The 18,324-nt window shown below is 37.5% G+C and overlaps 1 non-coding gene across 1 annotated transcript; it reads left to right on the top strand.

Moving 5' to 3' along the window:
* The first annotated feature begins 1,366 nt into the window (after positions 1-1,366).
* On the top strand, positions 1,367-1,473 carry LOC111750005 (U6 spliceosomal RNA). The gene has a single exon (XR_002785155.1). It is a non-coding gene; the product is annotated as a U6 spliceosomal RNA (small nuclear RNA).
* The last annotated feature ends 16,851 nt before the right edge of the window (positions 1,474-18,324 follow it).

The following is an 18,324-nucleotide window of genomic DNA, read 5'->3' as shown; positions in this document are numbered from 1 at the left end:
AATTGACGCCTTTGAATTACGGTGTTGGTGAAGAATATTGAATATACCATTGACTGCCAAAAGAACAAACAAATCTGTCTTGGAAGAAGTGCAGCGAGAATCTTCCTTAGGATTAAGGATGGCAAGACTTTGTCTCATATACTTTGGACATATTATCAGGAGGGACCGATCCCTGGAGAAGGACATCATACTTGTAAAAGTAAAGCATCAGCAAAAAAAAGGAAGAATTTCAATGAGATGGAATGACACAGTGGGTGCAACAGTGAACTCAAGCGTAACAAAAATTGTGAGGATGGCTCAAGACCAGGCAGTGTTTTGTTCTTTTGTACATACAGTCACTATGAGTCACAACTGACTTGACAGCACCTAACAACAATAACATATATGACATGTATAGCATACCATTTTAAAAGTTGTCCATCTAAATTTTAGCATTTTCTAGTATAATAATATTTATATTAGATTGCTATTTAAAAAAAAATAATATGTCATGTTTTTCATCTAAGTGTAGTGTTTGCTAGCATAAGCATATTTATATTAGATCATCATTCCATTGGGTTCAAACATTTGTTTTTTGCTTCAGTGAATGCCTCTTAGACACATTAGAAATCCGTTTTTGACATTTAATGAGCCCATTACATGGCAACTAATTTCTTTAAAATGACAAGTTCAAGAATTGTCTGTGACTTGGATAGATCTTCTGAACAAAAGAGACTATTAAATACCCTATAGTTGGCCTAAACTGAAATTTATACTTTATTTACAAGGTGGCATTTGGCACCAGTTTTTTTTTTTTAGAAATGTCAGTCTGGAGAAAACTACAGCCAACAGAAAAATGTAGGTCAAAAATCAAAGAGAAGCACTGCTTTTTGTACGTCCCATGAGGAAATTCTAGAACACTTAATTGTGCTCATGAGAAAATTATACATTGATCAAGAGACAGTCGTTTGAACAGAACAAAGGGATACGGTGTGGTTTAAAGTCAGGAAAATGTACATCAGGGTTGTATCCTTTCACTGTACTTATTCAATCTGTGTGCTGAGCAAATAATCAGAGAAGCTGGAGTATATGAAGAAGAACACAACATCAAAATTGGAGGAAAACTCATTAACAACCAGTGATTTGCAGATGACACAACCTTGCTTGCTAAAAATGAAGAGGACTTGAAATACTTGCTGATGAAAACCAAAGACTACAACTTTTGGTATGGATTACACCTCAACATAAAGAAAACAAAAATCCTCAGAACTGGACTAATAAGCAACATCACAATAAATGGACAAGTGATTGAAGTTGTCAAACATTTCATTTTACTTGGATCTACAATCAACATCCATAGAAGCAGCAGTCAAGAAATTAAAGGATGGTGCTTGCTATGGCAGCACATATACTAAAATTGGAACGATACAGAGAAGATCTGCATGGCCCCTGTGCAAGGATGACATGCAAATTTGTGAAGCATTCCATATTATTGAAAAAACAAGTGAAACGGTTTTATTTATGACAATCTAGGAGCCCTGAACATCAAAGACAAAGTTAGAAAACAGACTGAGTGGTGGGGGGTGGGTGGGGGGAGAGACAGTTCAGAAGTGGAGAGGAGTTGCTGGACCTGAGTCGCCGGGAACTCTCAGGCACCATTCCCGGGAGTGACTGGAGGGGGCTGATGGTAGCATTCCACCGCAGTTTCCTCAGGGAGAAACAGCTAGCCACGCAGCCTACTCACACCTTTGGAACCAGGGAATAATGGCACTCTAGGCAAAAGCTAAGTACTTGGGTATATTTTACCATGCCCCCAGCCCCCAAGCCAGCTTCAGTGACTGTTGCTCTCTCTGGGGCTGAGATAGGTCCTGTGGTGCATCCTGAGCCATTCTCTCAGCCTTGGAGAAGAAATAAATTCACAATTGGGGGAAAAAAAATAATCTGCCAGCTTCACTAACCTGGGGAGCTCAGCACTGCAGAGCTCCAGTCCAGGCATAAACAGTCTGTGGACTTTGAATAACTTTCCCTCTTGCATGGACCTGTGTAGGCCTATTTCAGGAGAATAGGCCCTTGTTGGCAGACTGCAACTGTTTGTCTGTTGTGCAGTGGAAAGGTGGGTGTTTGATGTTTGACACCACTTTGCCTATTAAAGAGGGTCCTCACCTACACACATCAGGGGCCTAAGGACAGGTGGCTCCACTCAGGTCACTCAGCCACCCACCAGAGTTGTCCAAGGATAACTGGTACCTCACAGTCCTTAAAACCAAAAGCATTGGGTGCCCATGGACTGTCTGCAGAACCCACACATATGTGCACTCTAGGGAACAGGGATGTCCTTTTCTCACAGACACTTGAGGGATGGTTGTCAGCCCCCTGCCTTGTTCAGAGTGTGACCCCCTGCTGCAAACAGATACTAGTACCTACACCAATCACCCCTGCCCATCTAGGACTGTAGAACAGAGCCTATACCACACACTTGATGACCAACTACCTGGACACCTGAGCTGATTCCATACAAGAAAAGTGAATGGACTCCTAGGCTGATATACCTGATAACAGCTCTAGCCATCTGGGGACAGGACATTAGAGCTTCAAAGGCAAAAATAATCAAGCTAGCTTGCTCAAGCAACCAATTTGGGCATATCAAAACAAAACAAAGCAAGAAGCTAGAATACAATAAGCAAACATAAAAGAAACTAAGACAATAACTTATAGACGGCTCGGAGAAAACAGTCAATATCAAATCACACAAAGAAGCAGACAAGCTTCAACAAGCTCTCAAAAAAAAAAGAATCAAAGGATCTTCTGGATGAAGGTGCCCTCCTGGAATTACTGGATGCAGAATACAAAAGATTAACATACAGAACTCATCAAGACATCAGGAAGGAGATCAGGCAATATGCAGAACAAGCCAAGGAACACACAGATAAAAGAGTTGAAGAAATTAAAAAGGTTATTCAAGAACATAATGAAAAATTTAATAAGCTGCAAGAATCCATAGACAGCAATCAGAAATTCAGAAATTTACAAAATTACAGAATTAGACAACTCAATAGAAAGTTGGAGGAGCAGAACTGAGCAAGTGGAAGGCAGAATTGGTGAGATTGAAGATAAAGCACTTGACATCAATATATTTGAAGAAAAATCAGATAAAAGAATTAAAAAAAAAAAAGAAAGAAAACTTAAGAATCGTGTGGGACTCTATCAAGAGAAATAACCTATAAGTGATTGGAGTACCAGAACAGGGAGGGATAACACAAAATACAGAGAGAATTATTGAAGATTTGTTGGCAGAAAACTTCCCTAATATTGTGAAAGATGAGAAGATATCTATCCAAGATGCTCATTGAACTCCACATAAGGTAGATCTTAAAAGAAAGTCACCAGGACATATTATGATCAAATTTGCCAAAACCAAAGATAAAGAAAGAATTTTAAGAGCAGCTAGGGATAAATTAAAAGTCACCTACCAAGGAGAGTCAAGAAGAATAAGCTTGGACTACTCAGCAGAAATCATGCAGGCAAGAAGGCAAGGGATGACTTATATAAAGCATTGAAGGAAAAAAAATTGCCAGCCAAGAATCATATATCCAGCAAAACCGTCTCTCAAATATGAAGGTGAAACTAGGTCATTTCCAGATAAACAGAAGTTTAGGGAATTCATAAAAACCAAACCAAAACTACAAGAAATACTAAAGGAAGTTCTCTGGTTAGAAAATCAATAATATCAGATTTCAACCCAAGATTAAAACACTGGACAGAGCAATCAGATGTCAGCCCAGACAGAGAAACCACAAAAATAAATCCAGATAAAAAAAAATGCTCAAAACAGGGAAAAAGCAATGTCATTATCTAAAAGAAGACAACATTAAAACAGTAAAGAAGGACTAAGAAATGTAGTCATAGATCTTTCATATGGAGAGGAAGACAAGGCAAAATAAAGAAATAAAAGTTAGGTTTAAGCATAGAAAAATAGGGGTAAACGTTAAGGTAACCACAAAGGAAACTAACAATCCTACTCATCAAAATAAAACAAAAGAAAAAAATAGAGACTCAGCAGAAACAAAATCAACAACGAATAAGAGGAAAAGACAATATATAAACATAATCTACTCAGCAGAAAAAATTAAGCAGGAAAAAGAAACTGTCAACAGCACACAAAAAAAGACGTCAAAATGACAACACTCAACTCAGACCTATCCATAATTACGCTGAATGTAAATGGACTAAATGCACCAATAAAGAGACAGAGAGTGGCAGAATGGATTAAAAACACGATCCGTCTATATGCTGCCTACAAGAAACACACCTTAGACTAAGAGACACAAACAAACTCAAAGGATGGAAAAAAATACATATCAAACAAACAACAATCAAAAAAGAGCAGGAGTGGCAATATTAATTTCTGACAAAAAAGACTTTAAAGTTAAATCTACCACAAAGATAAGGAAGGGCACTATATAATGATTAAAGGGACAATACCAGGAGGATATAACCATATTAAATGTTTATCCACCCAATGACAGGGCTGCAAGATACATAAAACAAACTTTAACAGCATTGAAAAGTGAGATAGACAACTCCGCGATTATAGTATGAGACTTCAACACACGACTTTCGGTGAAGGACAGAACACCCAGAAAGAAACTCAATAAAGACACGGAAGATCTAAATGCCACAACCAACCAACTTGACCTCACAGACATATATAGAACACTCCATGAAACAGCAGCCAAGTATATTTTCTTTTCTAGAGTACATGAAACATTCTCCAGAATAGATGACGTATTAAGTCATAAAGCAAGCCTTAGCAGAATCCAAAACACTGAAATATTACAAAGCATCTTCTCTGACCATAAGGCCATAAGGCCATGAAAGTAGAAATCAATAACAGAAAAAACAGGGAAAAGAAATTACACGCTTGGAAACTGAACAATACTCTGCTCAAAAACGACTGGGTTATGGAAGACATTAAGGATGGAATAAAGAAATTCATAGAATCCAATGAGAATGAAAACACTTCCTATCAGAACCTTTGGGACACAACGAAAGCAGTGCTCAGAGGTCAATTTATATCAATAAATGCACACATCCAAAAAGAAGGGCCAAAATCAAAGAATTATCCCTACAGCTTGAACAAAGAGAAAGCAAAAAAAAAAAAAAAACCAAAAAAACCCCTCAGGCACCAGAAGAAAGCAAAAAATAAAAATTAGAGCAGAATTAAATGAAATAGAGAACAGAAAAACAATTGAAAGAGGTAACAAGACCAAAAGCTGGTTCTTTGAAAAAATTAACAAAATTGATAAACCACTGGCCAAACTGACAAAAGAATAACCTGAATAAGAAATGAGATAGGTGCTATTAGAACAGACCCAACTGAAATTAAAAGAATCATATCAGATTACTACGAAAAATTGTACTCTAACAAATTTAAAAACCTAGAAGAAATGTATGAATTCCTGGAAACACACTACCTACCTAAACTAAAACAAACAGAGATAGAACAACTAAATAAACCTATAACAAAAGAAGAAATTGAAAAGGTAATGAAAAAACTCCCAACAACAACAAAAAAAAGCCCTGGCCCAGAGGCTTCACCGCAGAGTTTTACCAAACTTTCAGAGAAGAGTTAACACCACTACTACTAAAGGTATTTCAGAACATAGAAAAGAATGGAATACTCCCAAACTTATTCTATGAAGCCAGCATATCCCTGATACCAAAACCAGGTAAAGACACCACAAAAAAAGAAAATTATAGACCTGTATCCCTCATGAACTTAGATGCAAAAATCTTCAAAAAAATTCTAGCCAACAGAATTCAACAACATATCAAAAAAACAATTCACCATGACCAAGTGGATTCTTTTGACAAGGCTCAAAACCCATTCATGATAAAAACACTCAGCAAAATAGGAATAGAAGGAAAATACCTCGACATTATAAAGGGCATTTTTACAAAGCCAACAGCCAACATCATCCTAAATGGAGAGAGTCTGAAAGCATTCCCCTTGAGATCAGGAACCAGACAAGGATCCCCTTTATCACCACTCTTGTTCAGCATTGTGCTGGAGGTCCTAGCCAGAGCATTTAGGCTAGATAAAGAAATAAAGGGGATCCATATTGGTAAGGAAGAAGTAAAAGTATTTCTATTTTGCAGATGACATGATCTTATAAACTGAAAATTGTAAAGAATCCTCAAGAAAACTACTGAAACTAATAGAATAGTTCAGCAGATTATCAGGATACAAGATAAACATACAAAAATCAGTTGGATTCCTCTACACCAACAAAAAGAACATTGAAGAGGAAATCACCAAATCAATACCATTTACAGTAGCCCCAAGAAGATAAAAAAAAAAAAAAAATTTTTTTTTTTTCAGGAAGATAAAATACTTAGGAATAAATCTTACCAGAGATGTAAAAGACCTATGCAAAGAAAACTACAAGATGCTACTGCAAGAAACCAAAAGAGACCTACGTAAGTTGAAAAACATACCTTGCTCATGGATAGGAAGACTTAACATTGTAAAAATGTCTGTTCTACCAAAAGCGATCTATAGATACAGTGCAAGTCCGATCCAAATTCCAAAGACATTTTTTACTGAGATGGAGAAACAAATCACCAACTTCATATGGAAGGGAAAGAGACCCCAGATAAGTAAAGCATCACTAAAAAAGAACAAAGTGGGAGGCCTCACTCTACCTGATTGTAAAACCGATTATACCACCACAGTAGTCAAAAGAGCCTGGTACTGGTATGACAACTGATACATAGAATAATGGAACAGAATTGAGAATCCAGACTTAAATCCATCCACATATGAGCAGCTGATATTTGATAAAGGCCCAAAGTCACTTAAATGGTGAAAAGACAGTCTCTTTAACAAATAGTGCTGGCATAACTCGATATCCATCTGCAAAAAAATGAAACAAGACCCATCCCTGACACCATGCACAAAAAGTAACTCAAAATAGATCAAAGACCTAAATATAAAATCTAAAACTATAAAGATCATGGAAGAAAACCTAGGGACAATGTTAGGATCCCTAACACATGGCATAAACAGTATAGAAAACATTACTAACAATGCAGAAGAGAAAGTAGATAACTGGGAGCTCCTAAAAATCAAACACCTGTGCTCATCCAAAGACTTCATCAAACGAGTAAAAAGATTACCTACAGACTGGGAAAAGTTTTTATCTATGACATTTCCTATCAGTGTCTGATCTCTAAAATCTACATGATAACTGTAAAAATTCAACTACAAAAAGACAACCCAATTAAAAAATAGACAAAGGATATGAACAGACACTTCACTAAAGAAGAAATTCAGGTAGCTAACAGATATGTAAGGAAATGCTCAGGATCATTAGCCATTAGAGAAATGCAAGTTGAAACTACAGTTAGATTCCATCTCACTCCAACAAGGCTAGTATTAATCCAAAAAACAGAAAATAATATATGTTGCAGAGGTTGTGGAGAGACTGGAACACTTAGACACTGCTGGTGGGACTGTAAAATGGTACAACCACTTTGGAAATTGACTTGGCACTTCCTTAAAAAGCTAGAAATAGAAGTACCATATGATCCAACAATTCCACTCCTTGGAATATATGCTAGAAAAATAAGAGCCTTTACACAAACAGATATATGCACACCAATGTTCATTGCAGCACTGTTTACAGTAGCAAAAAAGATGGAAGCAGCCAAGGTGCCCGTCAACAGATGAATGGATAAATAAATAATGGTATATTCACACAATGGAATACTACATATCCATAAAGAACAATGATGAATCTGTGAAACATTTCATAACATGGAGGAATCTGGAAGGCATTATGCTGACTGAAATTAGTTGCAAAGGACAAATATTGTATGAGACCAGTATTATGAAAACTCAAAAAATAGCCTAAACAGAGAAGGAAATATTCTTTGATGGTTACGAGAGTGGGGAGGGAAGGAGAGAGAGGGGTTTTCTCTAATTAGATAGTAGACAAGAATTATTGCAGGTGAAGGGAAAGACAACACACAATACAGGCGAGGTCAGCACAACTGGACTAAACCAAAAGCAAAGAAGTTTCTTGAATAAACTGAACACTTTGAAGGCCAGTGTAGCAGAAGCAAAGGTTTGGGGACCATGGTTTCAGGGAACATCTAAGTCAATTGGCATAATAAAATCTATTAAGAAAACATTCTGCATCCCACTTTGGAGAGTGGCGCTTGGGGTCTTAAATGCTAGAAAGCAGCCATCTAAGATGCATCAATTGGTCTCAACCCACTTGGCGCAAAAGAGAATGAAGAACCCCAAAGACACAAGGTAGTTATGACCCCAAGAGACAGATCCCCAACCCCCAGTCCCAGTGCTGTCGAGTCGATTCCGACTCATACAAGAGACAGATAGGGCCACACAAACCAGAGATGACTACATCAGCTAGAGACCAGAAGAACTAGATGGTGGTGCCTGTCTACAACTGATGACTGCCTTGACAGGGAACACAACAAAGAACCCCTGAGGGAGCAGTAGAACAGTGGGATACAGACCGCAAGTTTTCCTAAAAAGACCAGACTTAATTGTCTGACTGAGACTAGCATGACCCAGGAGGTCATTGTCCCCAGACCTTCTGTTAGCCCAAGACAGGAACATTCCCAAAGCTGACTCTTCAGACAGGGATTGGACTGGACTATGGGATAGAAAATGATACTGGTGAACAGTGAGCTTCTTGGATCAAGTAGACACATGAGACTATATGGGCAGCTCCTGTCTGGAGGGGAGATGAGAGGGCAGAGGGGGTCAGAAGCTGGCTGAATAGACACGAAAATAGAGAGTGAACGGAAGGACTGTGCTGTCCCATTAGAGGGAGGGCAATTAGGAGTATATAGCAAGGTGTATGTAAATTTTCGTATGAGACACTGACTTGATTTGTAAGCTTTTATTTAAAGCACAATAAAAAAATTTAAAAAAAGAAAGAAATTGAAGGATGTATTGCATTAAACAAATCGGATGCAAAAGATCTTTAAAGCGTTAAAAAGCAAAGATGTCACTTTGAAGACTAAAGTGTACCTGACCCAAGCCATGGTGTTTCCAATTGCTTCATATGCACGCAAAAGCTGAACAATGAATAAGGAAGACCGAAGAAGAATTGATGCCTTTGAATTAAGGTGTCAATGAAGAATACTGAATATACCATGGACTGCCAAAAGAATGAACAAATCTGTCTTAGAAGAAGTACAGCCAGAATGCTCCTACGTCTCACATAGTTTGGTCATGTTATCAGGAGGGCTTAGTCACTGGAGAAGGACATCATCTTTGATAAAATAGAGGATCAGCAAAAAAGAGGACAACCCTCAACGAGATAGATTGACACAGTGGCTGCAATAATGGGCTCAAGCATAATGACGATTGTGAGGATGGCACAGGACTGGCCAGTGTTTCTGTCTGTTGTACATGGGGTCGCTATGAATTGGTACCAACTTGATGGCACCTAACAACATTAGTGAGGATATAGCTTGAACCAAAGGGCTCTGATTTGGCTCTGGTGATGGGGGGTTATGGTTCACCTTTAAAGCTGAAAAAAATCCTCACCAACTGACCAGTCTTTACAAAATTTTTATAAGTTTGTGAGCCTGCTGGTTACTCAAGCATGTTAGTAAGCAGACAATTACACAAGTTTAACGAAGTGAAGTGAGTGTTATACTAGAAGATGGATAATGATTTTGGAGACCCAGTGCAGGCAGGGACTGAATCTTCTAGCAGGTGCTGAGGAAAGGATCACAGCAAAGGTGGTATCTGCACTGGGTTTGAAGGCTTTTAGAAACATATCAGGGGAGCCAGGACATGCATCAAAACAAAACAAAACAAAACTCTTTAGAGAAATGGGAATTAATTTTATTTGTCCTTTCCATACAGAGAATATTTCTATCCACTTTTTTCTACTTTTTCTCATTGAATGAATGCCGAGCATACCCAGGCCTTGGCTCTTAGGCTTCTGTCAAGTCCACAGACATCACCAGTGCATAGGACTTGAATGAGGATAAAGTGATGTGAACAATCTGTGTCCAAGGAGCAATAACCGCTTTAGGCATCTACTGATTGCAGGAGAAAAATGGGATATGCTGGGGGCTTGGACTTGGAAGTCAGCATAATGCAAGTGAAAATGACATTAAATCCACAGAAAACAATTTAACTCTCTGTTAACTTTTTGATCATTCATTAAGGCATTTCTTATCTCAAACCAGATCACATGCCTAGATTGCAGTCAAGTTGTGCCAGACTTAGTAATTCACCCCCTAGATTCAATTGACCTTCTAGGGATCATAACAAAGAAACTAGAGTAAGGGCCCTAATTTGCCCTCTTTTTTTATTTGGCTTATCATCAAAGCCAAATCATGACTATATGTCTCTACTGTATCACCACTGGCCAAGAAGGACTTTTGAGCACACTGTGCTCATCTCCTGGATTGACAAGACACAGTAATTTATAGGCTATGATTTGAGAGGGAGGTCACTGTTATTCCATTGGCCAGAAACTTTTTTTTTTTTTTAAGGAAATGAAAGGAGAATCAGGTAACTTAGTGGGAGATCAGGCATTTTGAGTAGCTTGTGTAATTAACTTGCAGTTTGGCATTTTCTAACATGGGAGGGAGGGAAACACTTTCCTGCAGGGCTGACTCTTCTTGGTGGCGCTACATTGATATATTTTGTAAACAATCCGTATTTACCAAACGGCTGTGGTCTTTACCTTCTTTTTCTACTGTGATTGTCATATACACACTCACAGATGAAGCGCTGCCATTGGTAAATGTAGATTTGGACAGTTGAATTAGCGCTTATGTGAAATAGACTTTGGATCATGCATAAATTGTATGCCCTGGTTTCTACTCCTTTTTTAAAACTCATCTGCCACACAGCTGTGTATCTCAACATCCCATCTGAGGAAAGCTGAATATAAACAGTAAAGGTCTTGTTCTTTGCCATCATGGCGTTTATGTTCTAGATCAGCAAAGGTACATTCAAAGATCGAGGATGTATGTCTGATGATATAAGTGGTGGGATGGGGTGGAGAGTGAGTAGGAGGACACACTAGTCAGATTATGTTTTCTGCTTGAGATAAAAGTTCTCGAGAAACTAAAATATGATATGGATTATATATTGTGGTATGCCTTTTGCTAAATGTGCTGTTCTTTAACTTCCCTTACTATATTTTGACTTGATCATTATGTTTTATGCTAAATTTTACAATGTATATTTAGTGGAAAAATATCTCCTCAAGCTATGGTTTGTTTGTCTTTTATTTTTGTTTATGATGCCCTTTCCAGCCTTTATTTTCAATTCATTGTACTTAAATTTATCAACCATTTATTTCTTGTTCTTTTTTTATCTCGTTACAAAAATGTTTTTTCAATATATATATTAAAAAACTATATTTTTTCTAAGATATTTATAATTTGCTTTAAATATTTATTAATTCATCTGGAATATATTTAATGTTTGGCTTTGTGCTGCCTTTTTCATATATTTTATTTCTATATGTATTGCAAACACCACAATACATTGACTTTATTTGTGCTATAAATAGGCAATTAATATTTAAAGAAATCAAAGTCTTTCATACCCCTATATTTACCATTTCCAGCATTCTTCAGTCCTTTCTATAAGTCTCTATTTCTGTCTGGCCTCATTTTTCTTTAGCCTGAAATCTTCCCTTTAATAATTTTTATTGTGCCAGTCTACTGGCAGTGAAGCCCATCAGCTTTTCTTAGTCTAAAAATGCCTTTTTTTAAATTTTCATATTTGAAGGCTTTTCCACAAATATGGGGTTTTAGGTTGGATATATATATATATGTGTGTGTGTGTGTAGGTTGGGTATATATAACCCATTGCCATCGAGTTGATTTCAACTTATAGCAACACTATAGGGCAGAGTAGAACTGCCGCATGCAGTTTCCAAGAAGTGTCTGGTGGATTCAAACTACCGACCTTCTGGTTAGCAGCCATAGCTCTTAACCACTATGCTACCAGGGCTTCCATATATATATATATATATATATATATATATACACACACACATGTATATATATGTATATATATATGTATATATAATTTCTTTTAGCTCTTTAAAGATACTCTTCTATTGTCTTCTGACTTGCAAACTTTCTTCACCCTCTTCATTACTGGACCCTCACTTTCTACCCACCCTCCACTTTCAGCAGGTGATCTACCTCCTACTTCACAATGAAGTAGAAGCCATCACGTGAAGAATCTCTTGCTTCTTGCTACCAAACCAAGAAACCACATCCATTCATACCCACTCTCTTTTTTTTCTGTTTGGTTCTAGGAGAGTAGTTTTCCCCTCTCCTTTTTCCCATCTAAGGCTTCTTCTTCCAGTTTTATTTGGCTCCTTTCTGCCCTCCAAAGAAACTTACTCTGTTGGTTGTACTGCTCTTTATTGAGTATTAAAACTTTGCTTCTTAGCTGTATTGTTACTGGAAGGAATGAAATATTCTCAGTTCTATTTATCTCTTACACATTTCATCAGTTAGCTTTTGTACCTAGTGAAGAAAGAACTATAAAGACAATTTCTATTAGTATTTTAAAATGCCATTTATATTGTTGGTTTTTGTGACTCTAAGGAGATAATACTTTAAAAAACAAAGCGCTATGAATTCTTTAGCTCATGTCATGTACACAATTAGCTGTTGTCTAGAGATTTAAGCAGCAGAGTCAATAAGAATAATAATTCAGATCTTGAAGGGGAGAGAAAATTCCTTTTTGTGAATCATCAAAGAAATTTATGGTGGTGCAAATTTTTTTTTCTCCTGGGTGGCCTAGTCAATGTATAGGACTTTATAAAAAATGGCAGAGTAAAAACTTCTGAAAATTCTCTCCTCCATAAAAGCAATGAGAAAACTGGCACAAATTGTCAGAATCATATTTTTTTGAAATTTGGATATTAACCAAAGACTTCCAGCAATCCAGAGTGTGTTTATTCAAGAAAAAAATAGCTGAATCTTGGCAAAAACTGGGAGATTTGTGCTCCTCTCCTCCCACTCTTGAGTGCTGCAGAGCCTTAAAAACCAACATTCCAAATCATTGTGAAAACCAGGAGTCAGTCTGTAAGCAACCGGAGGGGACAAAATGAAATTGGAACCCCTTAAAGTCCCATTCTCAGCAGTGTCATCATTTGTCCTGTTTGGTAGTTCACCAGAAGACATTACTTGCAAAGTAGTCTTTATTTGATCTCAGTCAGAACTTGCCAGTATAAAAAGCCTTTTTCCCAAGAGTTGTTTGATTAAAACAATTACTGGCAATTGTTTAAATTCATGGCTGTCTGAAGCAGTGGATAATATTTGGGGCAAACAATAGATTAAGTATAATGCTTAAGAGGACAGTATGAGGAATGAGATGTTCATGTCATTGTTAATTGCCTTCGAGTTGATTCTGACAGTGACCCCATGTGAGGAGAGTAGAAGTACTCCATAGAGTTTTCAAGGCTGTGACCTTTCAGAAGCAGATTACCAGGCCTGTCTACAGAGAAGACTGTGGGTGGGTTCTATGGTTAAATAATGGTATATTTCAAGTGTATACTTACAAAGGATAAATTTTATTATATGTAAACTTATCACAATATACTAGGCTTAAAAAACAAATTTGCCCTAAATAATAAGAGAAAGACAAACAACCTACTTGACATGGGCAAACAAAAGAAAAAAACCAGGCAATTTACAGAAGAGGAAACTTTCATGGTCCTCCTCACCTGCCCAAAATAAAAAGACACTCAAACCCTATAATAATTGCTAAAATGCAACTTTTTCAACACTAAGATAACATTTTACATCCTATGAGTTGGACACAAATTTTAAACATATGTTGTATAAAATAAGGGGAAATGAAGACCCCAAGGTAGGGATGTAATTTGGAACCTTTTTGGAAAAAATATGTATGACAAGTATGAAAACTGATTGGAAAACTACACATTCATGGTGATGGTTGTGGCTATGCACAGGACAGTTAGGAGAATGGGACTAGATATTGGGACTGGGGCTAGTGAGATATTGGGACTACATGAGATTTTATGTTTATTTAGTGTGCTTTAACCTATTTACTGAAAGAAAGATAAGACAAATGTGACTAAAAAACACCCATTGCTGTTGTCTCAATTCTGACTCATTGCTAACTCAATAGGACAGAGTAGAACTGCCCCATAGTGTTCCAAAAAGCAGCTGGTAGATTCAAACTACCACCTTTTGGTTAGCAGCTGAGCTCTTAACCAGTGAGGCACCAGAGCTCCATAGCTATTAATTCTGGATTCAAGCAAAATGGGCTACTTATTATATTGTTATTTATACTTTTATGTATTTTTCTCAAAATAAAACCTAATAAAAAGAGAAAGGAATTCCTCCAAATTAGAGCAGGAAGTAAGTTGATTCCAGGAAGACTACCTTCAACAAGAGGAATGGAATGAATTCCTAGCAACAGAAAAGTCAACTAAAGAGCTTGAAAACATTAATGATGTGATGAAAATAGCATCTGCTTCTTATCTCACAAAGGGGGAAAAACTCCATAAAAAAAAAAAAAAATAAAACAATAAAGATGTATGAGAAACACATGCTTCAAGTTTAAAGCAAACCGTGACAAGATTTTAAAGATGTAATGCAGTGTAAGAAAAAGAGCATCTGTTTGACCAATGTGTTAGGAACCATGTCACATGATACAGAGGGTGACATTTGACACAAGGAAAATAAAAAGTTACTACACTATAACCTTTGATTCTGTAGTAAATAGTTGCATAGTCACGATAATACAAATACCATTTATTGGTTTTCAACATTTAGAGTGATCTATACACCTAATTGTGCTCATGAGGAACCTTTACATAGATCAAGAGGCAGTTGTTCAAACAGAACAAGGGGATACTGATTGGTTTAAAGTCAGGAAAGGTATGCGTCAGGGTTGTATTCTTTCACCATACCTATTCAATCTGTATGCTGAGCAAATAATACGAGAAGCCAGACTGTATGAAGAAGAATGGGGCATCAGGATTGGAGGAAGACTCATTAACAACCTGTGTTATGCAGATGACACAACCTTGCTTACTGAAAGTGAAAAGGACTTGAAGCACTTACTAATAAAGATCAAAGATGACAGCCTTCAGTATGGATTGTACCTCAACATAAAGAAAACAAAAATCCTCACAACTGGACCAATGAGCAACATTGTCATAAACGGAGAAAAGATTGAAGTTGTCAAGGATTTCATTTTACTTGGATCCACAATCAACAGCCATGGAAGCAGCAGTCAAGAAATCAAAAGACGCATTGCATTGGGCAAATCTGCTGCAAAGGACCGCTTCAAAGTATTGAAAAGCAAAGATGTCACCTTGAAGACTAAGGCGTGCCTGACCTAAGCCATGATATTTTCAAGCACATCTTATGCATGTGAAAGCTGGACCAAAGAAGAATTGATGCCTTTGAATGGTGGTGTTGGAGAAGACTATTGAATATACCATGGACTGCCAAAAGAATGAACAAATCTGTCTTGGAAGAAGTACAACCAGAATGTTCCTTAGAAGCAAGGATGCCAAGACTTCATCTTACATACTTTGGACATGTTGTCAGGAGGAATCAGTCCTTGGAGAAGGGCATCATGCTTAGCAGAGTACAGGGTCAGCAGAAAAGAGGAAGATCCTCAATGAGGTGGATTGACACAGTGGCTGCAACAATGAGCTCAAGCTCAACAACGATTGTAAGGATGGCTCAGGACCGGGCAGTGTTTCATTCTGTTATGCATAGGGTCGCTATGAATTGGAACCCACTCGATAGCACCTAGCAACAACATACACCTATAGACCAAAGAGGAATTGATGCCTTTGAATTATGGTGTTGGCAAAGAATATTGAATATACCATGGACTTCCAAAAGAATGAAGAAATACAGCCTTGTAAGAAGTACACCCAGAATGCTCCTTAGAAGCAAGGATTGTGAGACTTTGTCTCATGTACTTCGAACATGTTATCAGGAGGGATATCATGCTTGGTAAAATAAAGGGTCAAGGAAAAAGAAGAAGACCCTCAATGAGATGGATTGACACAGAGGCTATAACAATGGGCTCAAACATAGCAATGATTGTGAGGATGGCACAGGACTGGACAGTGATTCGTTCAGTAGTACACAGGGTCATTACGAGTCTGAACAGACTTGAAGGCACCTAACAACAAGAACATACACCTGTGGAGTTTACATTAACTTTACCCAAAGAATTTGGTCTTTTCCTTGGTTCCTGCGGGATAAGCTCCAAAACTTTGTTATTTCCCCAGTCTCTGTATCCTTGATGAGGCCTCCAGACCACACCTAACCTTACAGGTTATGGTGATAAGGTTACTCTTCAGTGGGTACTGGCCAAGCCAGAAAGACCCACCAAGTGATATCAATCTCATGATCACCTCATGATATCAACTGACCGCAGGTGAGAGGGGCTGGAGTTTGAATTACATAATGAGACTCACAGTAAAAACTTTGGACATAGACTGGTTGATGGAAGACATTGATGCATGTGAGAGGGTACCACATCCCTTTTGTGGGACACGGAGGTGCTGCAATGGGGATCCTCTCTGACCTCACCTTATGCAACTCATTTGTATCCTTTTCCTAAAATAAACCTTCAATCGTTAGCATAGCACTTTCCACCAGTTCTGTGAGTCATTATAGGAAATTATCAAAACCAAGGGAATAATGAGGGTCAGCAGGTCAGAAATGAAAGCAGTTGGAGAACCCTGAGCGTATGTCTGGTATCCCAAGGGGATAGTGGGAAATCTTCAAATTTGTAGCCAGCAGGTCAGAAGTGATTGTGTCATGGAGACTACAGGTTTGTGGTTGGTGTTTGAAGTCTTTGGAAGATTTGATAGTCTGCAGAACTGTGCCCTTTTCTTGTGAAGTCTGACCTATCTCCCTGTGGCTAGGGTCAGAGGAAAAAGTGCTGCATGTGCCAGAACAGAAGTGAGACAGAGGGGAACTTGATAATAGGTGGCATTGATTTGATTGATCTTTACAGTTTGGTTTCAGAAGAGAAAAAAGGGGAAATTTGGTCTTCACAATACCAAATATGGAAGATTGAAATATGATGACAAAACAGAATGTAAATGCTATCAACCTATGCAATATAAGAGTGGAGATATAACTCATTTGTAGAAAAATGATGTTATATATCATTAGTGTTACAAATGCATAGCCTAATACTGTGAAAGTTATGGAAAATTCAATTGGATTTCATTTAAATATCTATAAAAATTGTGACCTTGTCATTTAGGAATAATTTGAAAATAACTCGATATAGAATTAGACGAAAAATAGACTATAGTGAAGCAACCTGCGAGGAGAAGACCTGAATTAGTGAAACTGTAAACTGAATCAATGGTAAATGGGCTCTAAGACCAACCCAATAGGAAGCCATTGTCTGAGAATAATTTCAATTATCTGTGAATCCCTACTGGCATAGTGACTATACAGTAAGGCTTGGTTGTTCTTCGTTATTGTTGTTGTTAGTTGTTGTCAAGTGCATTCTGACTCATGGCAACCCCATAATCACCCTGTGTGTGTGAAACTCTGTATATAATGTCCTGTCAAAATCTTTTAAAATCTATTTTTGTTGTTGTTGAGAATATACACAGCAGAATATACACCAATTCAACAATTTCTACATGTACAATTTAGTGACATTGATTACATTCTTCGAGTTGTACAGTCATTCTCACCCTCCTTTTCCGAGTTGTTCCTTCCCTATGAATATAAACTCACTGTCCCCTAAGTTTTCTGTCTGATCTTTCAAGTTGCCCTGTCAATTTGATCTGATATAGCTAGATGTTAAAAGAGCACAATGCTCAAGACTCTTTACTAGTTAAGATAAACTATTGTTTGGTTTTAAGGAGGCTTCAGGGAATATTTTTGGTTTGAGGTTTAATGGTTATCTCAGGACAATAGTTTCAGGGGCTTATCCAGCCTCCATGGCTCCAGAAAGTGTGATTCCATAAGAATTTGAAATTCTATTCTTCATTTTTTCTGTTTTGATCAGGATAAAAAATGAGTAGCTGCTTATGTGCAACCAAACACCTTATGGAATGTGGTTCCTTTGTTTGGAGGTTGAAGGCCATAGTTTCATGGGACATCCTAGTTAATTGGCTTAATATTATGTTTAGTGCTTCTGTTCAACCTCCGAGTTCATTGCATTGGGCTTGGGACCCTAAAATATTTTTGACGAACAACATCTAGCCAACTGAGAAATTTTCTCTTTGTTGATGTGTGAAGGCAAAACCAAATTGCTCAAGATGAGTTATTTTTTTTAGTAGCAAG

This window comes from Loxodonta africana, chromosome 2 (assembly GCF_030014295.1).
Source record: "Loxodonta africana isolate mLoxAfr1 chromosome 2, mLoxAfr1.hap2, whole genome shotgun sequence".
NCBI classification, from domain to species: Eukaryota; Metazoa; Chordata; class Mammalia; order Proboscidea; family Elephantidae; genus Loxodonta; species Loxodonta africana.
This window is presented reverse-complemented; position numbering and strand designations above follow the sequence as displayed.